Genomic DNA, 10,764 nt, shown 5'->3' with positions numbered 1-10,764 from the left:
TGTAAGCCACACATAATACTTTTGAGATTTGACTAATTCTTCTATATTTTCATATAGCAGTTCTTGGAGTGAAAACAGTTTTAAAAGTTCTAAGAAAACCATCACTTAAATGCCAAACTAGTTTCGTTAAGGTGGCAATAAGTTTGGAAGGAGCGATTTAGTCATCTGTATTAAGGACTATATGCCCACATGTGCAACATTTTGTTAGAAGACAAGGGGAAGAAAATGCATTTGCTTATAGAGGTGGAGTGGGCAGAATTGAAAGAAAAAACATTGTGAACAAAACCTGTTCACTTTAGATGTAATTAACCTCCTTGTGCCATCTGCATTATTAATGTGATGGGATTATTATAGTGTCCTAATGTATCTGAATTTCTATTCATGTTTTCTCCACTAAATAAATAAGTGGTTGAGTAAGAGATGACATTTGCTTTAACTGTTCATTATGGAATTTTTTTCTAAAGCTGTGGTAGTCTGTTAAATACAAACTGTTTAAATGGATGGTATTTCATGAGAGGTTTTGAACCTAATTATACCAAATGTCATCGTTTTATTTATTAAAAGGATTTGTAAAATTGCTCAGTAAAAAAAAAGGTGAATTCCTGGATTCTTATCCTATTTAAACTATTCCCTTAATTTAAAATAATTTTTGTAAAGCAAATTGGATTGATACTACACTCACCTTATATTTATAATCAGTTTACATTATTTATGCATAATTTGGAATTGTGTGGGATTTACTCCTATATACCATTTTGTAAATTGTCGTGTTGAAATAGACGGTTATGGCAAATAATGTCAGTTAAATTAGAATGGAGATACTGCTATTCATTTTCAGTTGATACATCTAAATTGAATCATCTAAAGTTAAATATTTAACAAAATATGGTTCTTAAAATAGATGTCCTGGTATTTTAACATGTAACATATACAATAATTTTAGACTAATATGTCTATGCATTGATATTCAGAGAGGTTAATACACATGCAAAATTGTTGTAAATTTAAAATGCATGTTAAAACATTTCAACCACTTTTTAAAAATATGTTCTAAGTTAAATGTTCACCTATCATTTGGGGAAATAATTCAGTTTGACTTCCATGGTAGTATTTTTAAGATTTGTGTCAGAGTTAATATACATATATGTCCCTATCTAGAAAATTATAGATACAGTACCTCCCAAATTAAAAAAAATCATTTTCTATTTACCTACTATCTCTCATCTATCAACTCTTCAACTTATAACATTTGCTCTCTATATTATTCTCTCCACTAGTTTTAGGTTTAATATTACCATAAGTTCAAATTTTTTATAGTATAATTCCAAACACAGTTTTGGAAATACAGTTGTATATTTTCTGGAAATATACTGAATCAATAACATTAGGGGCTAGATGACAAATGAAATGTGATGCTGCAGTAAAATAGAGAATTATATCTCTGAAGTGTATAATTGGTATATAACCAAGAATTAAAAGAACCGATCATGAGCAAAAAATGTGGGCATTAATTCTATATCCAGATCACATCAAAGAAATCCATAAATATTGTAAAGAATGCTTAGGTATTCAAATGTCTTGACTTAGTTCTAACTAGCTCTGTGAGTTTCTTTTTCCAAGCAAAAGTTAGATCCTAACATCACTCTGAAACTAATTCAAAGCAAATAAAATGCAATTTGTGCTCTTCTGAGTGCAGAAACACACTTTCTGGTTATTTTAATGAGAAACAAAATTCACTCTAGTTTATAAAATTTTCTACAGCTTGCCATATACACACACGTACAGTAAACAGTAAAGTCTAATGAGGATGGGATTAGGTTTGAGTCTTAGAGAGTTTAAGGAAATATCTATTTGCAGAGTCTTTATATAGGTTTCCCTGACTATTCAAAAGTAGAATGTTCTTATGAAAACTTTTGTAAGCTAAATGGCATAAAACAATGAAACAATTCCCATTAGTTTATATGGAAAATTTTTGAGCATTCTCAAACCCCCCAAAATAACCTCTGTTAGGCATTTCTTGTACCTTAGGACATATCTCGCCAACAGATGCAGAAAACAAATTTGAGATAAAGCACAGATGCTCACCAACACAGTTCAAAGCTAGATCTGGCAGCTCCAGGCTAAGATGTTGAGTGTAGTTCCCAGGAAAGGAGCTTGGGGGCGCCACTAGTGCTGCTTGCCCTGCGTGCTGCCTCTATAATGTGCTTGCGGAACAGATGCCTTACACTTTCAGCATTCTTCATCTTTCTTTCTTTCTTTCTTTCTTTCTTTCTTTCTTTTCTCTCTCTTTGCTTTCTTTCTCTCTCTCTCCCTCCCTTTCTCTCTCTCTTTCCTTCCTTCCTTCCTTCCTTCCTTCCTTCCTTCCTTCTTTCTTTCTTTCTTTCTCTCTCTTTCTTTCTCTCTCTCCCTCCCTTTCTTTTCTTTCTTTCTTTCTTTCTTTCTTTCTTTCTTTCTTTCCTTGTAAAATGCCCATCAGATTTCTTTCATTCAGTGAAATAAGTACAGTAGTCCTACACCCTTATCCATGGGTGATACATTTCAAGAACCCCAGTGGATACCTGAAACTGGGGATATTACCAAATTCTATATATATTATGTTTTTTCCTCTTCATACGTGCCCATGATAAAGTTTAATTTATAAATAAGGCACAGTAAGAGATTATTGACATAATAAAATAGAACAACTCTAATAATATACTGTAATAAAAATTATATGATTATGATCTCTGAAAATCTTATTGTACTGTACTCACCCTTCTTATGATGATGTGAGATGATGATAAAATGATGAGCTGAAGCGAGATGAATGTAGAGTCTGAATGAGGACCATCTATTTCTGAACTGTGGCTGACAGCGGATAACTGAAACTACAGAAAGAGAAACCACAGATAAAGGGGAATACTGTTCTAAGGTAGTTATTTTGTAAAACAAAGTAGTATAAGGCAAACTTTCTCAAAGTGGAAAATATCTATATTTATGGAGTTGTGTTCCTTGAAGAAAAAAAACACACAATCTCAACTAAAGTATTCATACACTTTAAGCCAACATTTGTATTATGGACGTGTTCAGTTCTCTAGCTGGTTCTTACTTTTAATTTGGCTTCTTTAAGAATGACTTCAATAAAGAAGTTTGTAAGATGTGTTTGAACAGACAGTACTTAACACCCCATTCATGTGTCTTTTATCAGGACTGATCTATACATGCTATTGACCAATATACATTAGATGTTTCTGGCACTCAGGTAACATTTCATGGACAGTCTGTTGTTAAGCTTCCAGTTTAGGATTTAGTCTCTCATTCTTATACAGAGTTTACCCTTAGATATAATTACAAATCATGACTTCTGTTTTCATAAGAACAAGACATAACTAATCATTCCCCATCTTTCCTTTCTGATATTGGCAGTTTTTAATTTAAAGCATAAGGTTATATGCCATATTTTTGTAACTCGGGAAAATCTGTATCTCTTCACAAAATTTGGAAATACGTTAAAGAGAAAATCATAGCTTGTTATTACAACTGTTTTTGTTCAAGGCAGTCATAAAAATAAAAGTTAGATATTTTTGACTCATTTTTTATTATAGTCAACAAAATTAATCACAACTCTTCATATCCAAAATATTAGGCTGCTACCACTATACTGCCTTTAAGTGTATCTGAATTCAACTTATTGTGGATCTTAATAGAAATCACTTAAGGGGCACCTAGGTGGCTCAGTTGGTTATGTCTGACTCTTGGCTTTGGCTCAGGTCATGATCTCACAGTTTGTGAGTTTAAACTCCACATCAGGCTCCACACTGACAGCTCAGGGCCTGCTTGAGATTCTCTCTTTTTGTCCCTCCCTCACTTCCTCCCTCTCTCTCTCTCTCTCTCTCTCTCTATCTCTCTCAATAAATAAATACTTGAAAAAAGATTAAAAATAAAAACAACTTTAACAAAAAGACTAGAAATCATTTAAGTCCATCAATGATCCATGTCAATAATCACAAATCATGAAATAGTACTGTGTTCCTATCCCCATTTTTAAGCTCGTCTTTGAGAATGACTTAAACCATGGCTTTTCTTTTGTAAAATGATGTGTTTATTGATATTGAGCTTTCTACACTTTGAAAAGTTCTATTCTTTTCTACTTGGGTTTCAATATTAATTATTGGTTTGTTTACAACAAAACAATACAGCTGTCTGATTGCTAAAAGCCTATAAGGAGGACATCAGAGCGGATATGGAAGTACAGGACCATAATCTCTTAGTTTATGATCTTTTTAAAAAAATTGTTTAATGTTCATTCATTTTTGAGAGACAGAGAGAGAGCGCGAGCTGGGGAGGGGCAGAGAGAGAGAGAAGGACACACAGAATCTGAAGCAGGTTCAGGCTCACGATTATGTGGGCCTTTCGCGCATGGGATTACAAATTTTTATATTAATTTTTACATTCAATGCTCTTAATTCTGATATGTCTTACTATTCAACCTTTAAATGCTTGAAAAATAATATGCTGTGAACGGTGGAGGATATAAAAGAAATAAAGCCATGATTCCTTGTGAAATTCACATGTTATTGGGGAAAGTCACAGTTTTACATAAACAGGTATACTAGTACCTACATTTATTTATGCCAAAAAAAAAGAAAAATTAGATTAGTGAAAAATTATTCTATAGATTACTCATACATGTTCTGAAAAATAAAATTACATATTAGACTTTTAAAATTCTTTAACATTTATTTTTGAGAGAGAGATAAAGACAGAGCACAAACGGGAGAAACAGAGAGAAAGGGTGACACAGAATCTGAAGCAGGCTCCAGGCTCTGAGCTGTCAGCACAGAGCCTGACGTGGGGCCCAAACTCACGAGTCATGAGATCATGACCTGAGCCAAAGTCAGAAGCGCAACGGACTGACCCACCAAGGTCCCCAATGAACTGGATGATATGATGGAGACCTAACAAAAAAAAATCTTAGAATGCATATCCCTTAAATTTTCCTAAGCAAAACAATGTGGAATTTCAATAATATATTAGAAGTTAGCCATGAAATAAAAGTGCGTATGCTACTTGCAAGGAACATTGAGTTTTTATCATTGTCAGTTAACTCTCAGTTTCCAAAGATGCTAATGAACTTCTCATGGTACCTAGCACATACCTCAAAGAACTTAAATGGTCATTATTGGGTCATAATTGTGATCATGATCAAGCTTACTAAAGTTGTTACTTTATAATATATTAGTTACTTGAAAGAATAAAAGTCAGAGTAGTACTTATTAACTCATTGACACATTTCCAAAGTGCCTAACCTACACTCAGGGAGTAGTTTACAAATGGTGAGCATCTGGATGGGTACCTATTAAGCTCCCTCAGGTGGATGCTTTCATGCTTAGTATTACTCAGAAACACTTTTAAAGGCATGACACCTGCTCCATAACAGTTTGCAAAACTGAAGACAAACACATTGATTGACATAATTTGTGTTATGATGAAGCACAAATAAATTAGGAAATCTGGCAATCTCAAATTAGAAAATAAAGGCATCATGGAAGAGCAGTCACATTTTTATATTACCATTTTTGTTTATACACACACGCGCGCGCACACACACACACACACACATCTGAACATTCCTTATTAAAATAAAGTCTTTCTACTTTTTGTATAGAAATTATTATACTGTTCATTACAGGGTAGGGAAATTGAATAAAGGAGGTGGGAGATCTGGAAAACAGTATTTTCTGGTCTCTGGAGGTAATTTTTTCATCCAGATTTCACGTTTATTTGACAAAATGATGAACTTCATGCCTGTAATGTAATGAAATTATCCAATTTTCCTACCTAATGGTTATAATTCCTTACATGTCCATAGGTTCCTCAAAACAGCTATCAAAAGGCAAACATTAGGATTTTCCTCAAATTTTCTCTTCCAATATAGTCATTTACCCAGTAGTGTATGTATTTACATTTTACATACATCACTCCAATGCAGAAAAGCATTTTCTTCTGCCTTTCCTCTCATCCAATTGATCTCCAAACATAACTTCAATAATCCTGTTATTTATAATAAACAAATTATTTTTGTCTTCTTACAAAAGCCTTTAGTATCTGGCATTTGCAAACTAATCCAGCCTCATCACTGTGCCATTTGTCATTCCTACATTATTGCTTCTTGTGATTCCCTGAATTCACCCTTTTCTTACCTTTGAATATTACCATTCACTCTCGTTGGACAAGCTTAGTGTTATTTCCTTCTGCCAAACTCTTGGTTTTCCTTTAAAACATTAGTTACTTCCTTTTCTTTAAAGTCCTCTTTGAGGAAGAGATTAAAGAAGATGGCGGCGTAGGAGGACGCTGGGCTCACCATGCGTCCTGCTGATCACTTAGATTCCACCTACACCTGCCTAAATAACCCAGAAAACCGCCAGAGGATTAGCAGAACGGAGTCTCCGGAGCCAAGCGCAGACGAGAGGCCCACGGAAGAGGGTAGGAAGGGCGGCGAGGCGGTGCGCGCTCCACGGACTGGCGGGAGGGAGCCGGGGCGGAGGGGCGGCTCGCGGGCCAAGCAGAGCCCCCGAGTCTGGCTGGCAAAAGCGGAGGGGCCGGACGGACTGTGTTCCGACAGCAAGCGCGACTTAGCGTCTGGGAGGTCATAAGTTAACAGCTCTGCTCGGAAAGCGGGAAGGCTGGAGGACAAAGGGAGGGAGAGCTGCTGAGCCCCCCGGACGGCAGAGCTCAGCTTGGCGGGGAACAAAGGCGCCAGCGCCATCTCCCCCGCCCATCCCCCAGCCAAAATCCCAAAGGGAACCAGTTCCTGCCAGAGAACTTGCTTGCTCCGCGCAAACACCCAACTCTGTGCTTCTGCGGAGCCAAACCTCCTGCAGCGGATCCGACTCTCTCCCGCTGCCACAGGGCCCCTCCTGAAGTGGATCACCTAAGGAGAAGCGAGCTAAGCCTGCCCCTCCTGCCCCCGTGCACCTTGCCTACCCACCCCAGCTAATACGCCAGATCTCCAGCACCACAAGCCTGGCAGTGTGCAAGTAGCCCAGACGGGCCACGCCACCCCACAGTGAATCCCGCCCCTAGGAGAGGGGAAGAGAAGGCACACACCAGTCTGACTGTGGCCCCAGCGGTGGGCTGGGGGCAGACATCAGGTCTGACTGCGGCCCCGCCCACCAACTCCAGTTATACACCACAGCACAGGGAAAGTGCTCTGCAGGTCCTCACCACTCCAGGGACTCTCCAAAATGACCAAATGGAAGAATTCCCCTCAGAAGAATCTCCAGGAAATAACAACAGCTAATGAACTGATCAAAAAGGATTTAAATAATATAACAGAAAGTGAATTTAGAATAATAGTCATAAAATTAATCGCTGGGCTTGAAAACAGTATAGAGGACAGCAGAGAATCTCTTGCTACAGAGATCAAGGGACTAAGGAACAGTCACGAGGAGCTGAAAAGCGCTTTAAACAAAATGCAAAACAAAATGGAAACGACGACAGCTCGGATTGAAGAGGCAGAGGAGAGAATAGTTGAACTAGAAGATAAAGTTATGGAAAAAGAGGAAGCTGAGAGAAAGAGAGATAAAAAAAATCCAGGAGTATGAGGGAAAAATTAGAGAACTAAGTGATACACTAAAAAGAAATAATATATGCATAATTGGTATCCCAGAGGAGGAAGAGAGAGGGAAAGGTGCTGAAGGGGTACTTGAAGAAATTATAGCTGAGAACTTCCCTGAACTGGGGAAGGAAAAAGGCATTGAAATCCAAGAGGCACAGAGAACTCCCTTCAGACGTAACTTGAATCGATCTTCTGCACGACATATCATAGTGAAACTGGTAAAATACAAGGATAAAGAGAAAATTCTGAAAGCAGCAAGGGATAAACGTGCCCTCACATATAAAGGGAGACCTATAAGACTCGTGACTGATCTCTCTTTTGAAACTTGGCAGGCCAGAAAGGATTGGCACGATATTTTCGGTGTGCTAAACAGGAAAAATATGCAGCCGAGAATCCTTTACCAACAAGTCTGTCATTTAGAATAGAAGGAGAGATAAAGGTCTTCCCAAACAAACAAAAACTGAAGGAATTCGTCACCACTAAACCAGCCCTACAAGAGATCCTAAGGGGGATCCTGTGAGACAAAGTACCAGAGACATCACTACAAGCATAAAACATACAGACATCACAATGACTCTAAACCCGCATCTTTCTATAATAACACTGAATGTAAATGGATTAAATGCGCCAACCAAAAGACATAGGGTATCAGAATGGATAAAAAAACAAGACCCATCTATTTGCTGTCTACAAGAGACTCATTTTAGATCTGAGGACACCTTTAGATTGAGAGTGAGGGGATGGGAACTATTTATCATGCTACTGGAAGCCAAAAGAAAGCTGGAGTAGCCATACTTCTATCAGACAAACTAGACTTTAAATTAAAGGCTGTAACAAGAGATGAAGAAGGGCATTATATAATTACAGGGTCTATCCATCAGGAAGAGCTAACAATTATAAATGTCTATGCGCCGAATACCGGAGCCCCCAAATATATAAAACAATTACTCATAAACATAAGCAACTTTATTGATAAGAATGTGGTCATTGCAGGGGACTTTAACACCCCACTTACAGAAATGGATAGATCATCTAGACACACAGTCAATAAAGAAACAAGGGCCCTGAATGATACATTGGATCAGATGGACTTGACAGATATATTTAGAACTCTGCATCCCAAAGCAACAGAATATACTTTCTTCTCGAGTGCACATGGAACATTCTCCAAGATAGATCATATACTGGGTCACAAAACAGCCCTCCATAAGTTTACAAGAATTGAAATTATACCATGCATACTTTCAGACCACAATGCTATGAAGCTTGAAATCAACCACAGGAAAAAGTCTGGAAAACCTCCAAAAGCATGGAGGTTAAAGAACACCCTACTAACGAATGAGTGGGTCAACCAGGCAATTAGAGAAGAATTTCAAAAATATATGGAAACAAACGAAAATGAAAATACAACAATCCAAACGCTTTGGGACGCAGGGAAGGCAGTCCTGAGAGGAAAATACATTGCAATCCAGGCCTATCTCAAGAAACAAGAAAAATCCCAAATACAAAATCTAACAGCACACCTAAAGGAAATAGAAGCAGAACAGCAAAGGCAGCCTAAACCCAGCAGAAGAAGAGAAATAATAAAGATCAGAGCAGAAATAAACAATATAGAATCTATAAAAACTGTAGAGCAGATCAACGAAACCAAGAGTTGGTTTTTTGAAAAAATAAACAAAATTGACAAACCTCTAGCCAGGCTTCTCAAAAGAAAAGGGAGATGACCCAAATAGATAAAATCATGTATGAAAATGGAATTATTACAACCAACACCTCAGAGATACAAACAATTATCAGGGAATACTATGAAAAATTATATGCCAACAAATTGGATAACCTGGAAGAAATGGACAAATTCCTAAACACCCACACTCTTCCAAAACTCAATCAGGAGGAAATAGAAAGCTTGAACAGACCCATAACCAGTGAAGAAATTGGATCGGTTATCAAAAATCTCCCAACAAATAAGAGTCCAGGACCAGATGGCTTCCCTGGGAGTTCTACCAGACGTTTAAAGCAGAGATAATACCTATCCTTCTCAAGCTATTCCAAGAAATAGAAAGGGAAGGAAAGCTTCCAGACTCATTCTATGAAGCCAGTATTACTTTGATTCCTAAACCAGACAGAGACCCAGTAAAAAAAGAGAACTACAGGCCAATATTCCTGATGAATATGGATGCAAAAATTCTCAATAAGATACTAGCAAATCGAATTCAATGGCATATAAAAAGAATTATTCACCATGATCAAGTGGGATTCATTCCTGGGATGCAGGGCTGGTTCAACATTCGCAAATCAATCAACGTGATACATCACATTAACAAAAAAAAAGAGAAGAACCATATGATCCTGTCAATTGATGCAGAAAAGGCCTTTGAAAAAATCCAGCACCTTTCTTAATAAAAACCCTTGAGAAAGTCGGGATAGAAGGAACATACTTACACATCATAAAAGCCATTTATGAAAAGCCCACAGCTAATATCATCCTCAACGGGGAAAAACTGAGAGCTTTTTCCCTGAGATCAGGAACACGACAGGGATGTCCACTCTCACTGCTGTTGTTTAATATAGTGCTGGAAGTTCTAGCATCAGCAATCAAACAACAAAAGGAAATCAAAGGCATCAAAATTGGCAAAGATGAAGTCAAGCTTTCACTTTTTGCAGATGACAGGATTTTATACATGGAAAATCAGATAGACTCCACCAAAAGTCTGCTAGAACTGATACATGAATTCAGCAAAGTTGCAGGATACAAAATCAATGTACAGAAATCAGTTGCATTCTTATACACTAACAAGGAAGCAACAGAAAGACAAATAAAGAAACTGATCCCATTCACAATTGCACCAAGAAGCATAAAATACCTAGGAATAAACCTAACCAAAGATGTAAAAGATCTGTATGCTGAAAACTATAGAAAGCTTATGAAGGTAATTGAAGAAGATTTAAAGAAATGGAAAGACATTCCCTGCTCATGGATTGGAAGAATAAATATTGTCAAAATGTCAATACTATCCAAAGCTATCTACACATTCAATGCAATCCCAATCAAAATTGCACCAGCATTCTTCTCGAAACTAGAACAAGCAATCCTAAAATTCATATGGAACCACAAAAGGCCCCGAATAGCCAAAGTAATTTTGAAGAAGAAGACCAAAGCAGGA

Source organism: Panthera uncia (genome assembly GCF_023721935.1).
Source record: "Panthera uncia isolate 11264 chromosome C1 unlocalized genomic scaffold, Puncia_PCG_1.0 HiC_scaffold_3, whole genome shotgun sequence".
Taxonomy (NCBI): Eukaryota; Metazoa; Chordata; class Mammalia; order Carnivora; family Felidae; genus Panthera; species Panthera uncia.
Note: the sequence above shows the minus strand (reverse complement) of the source record.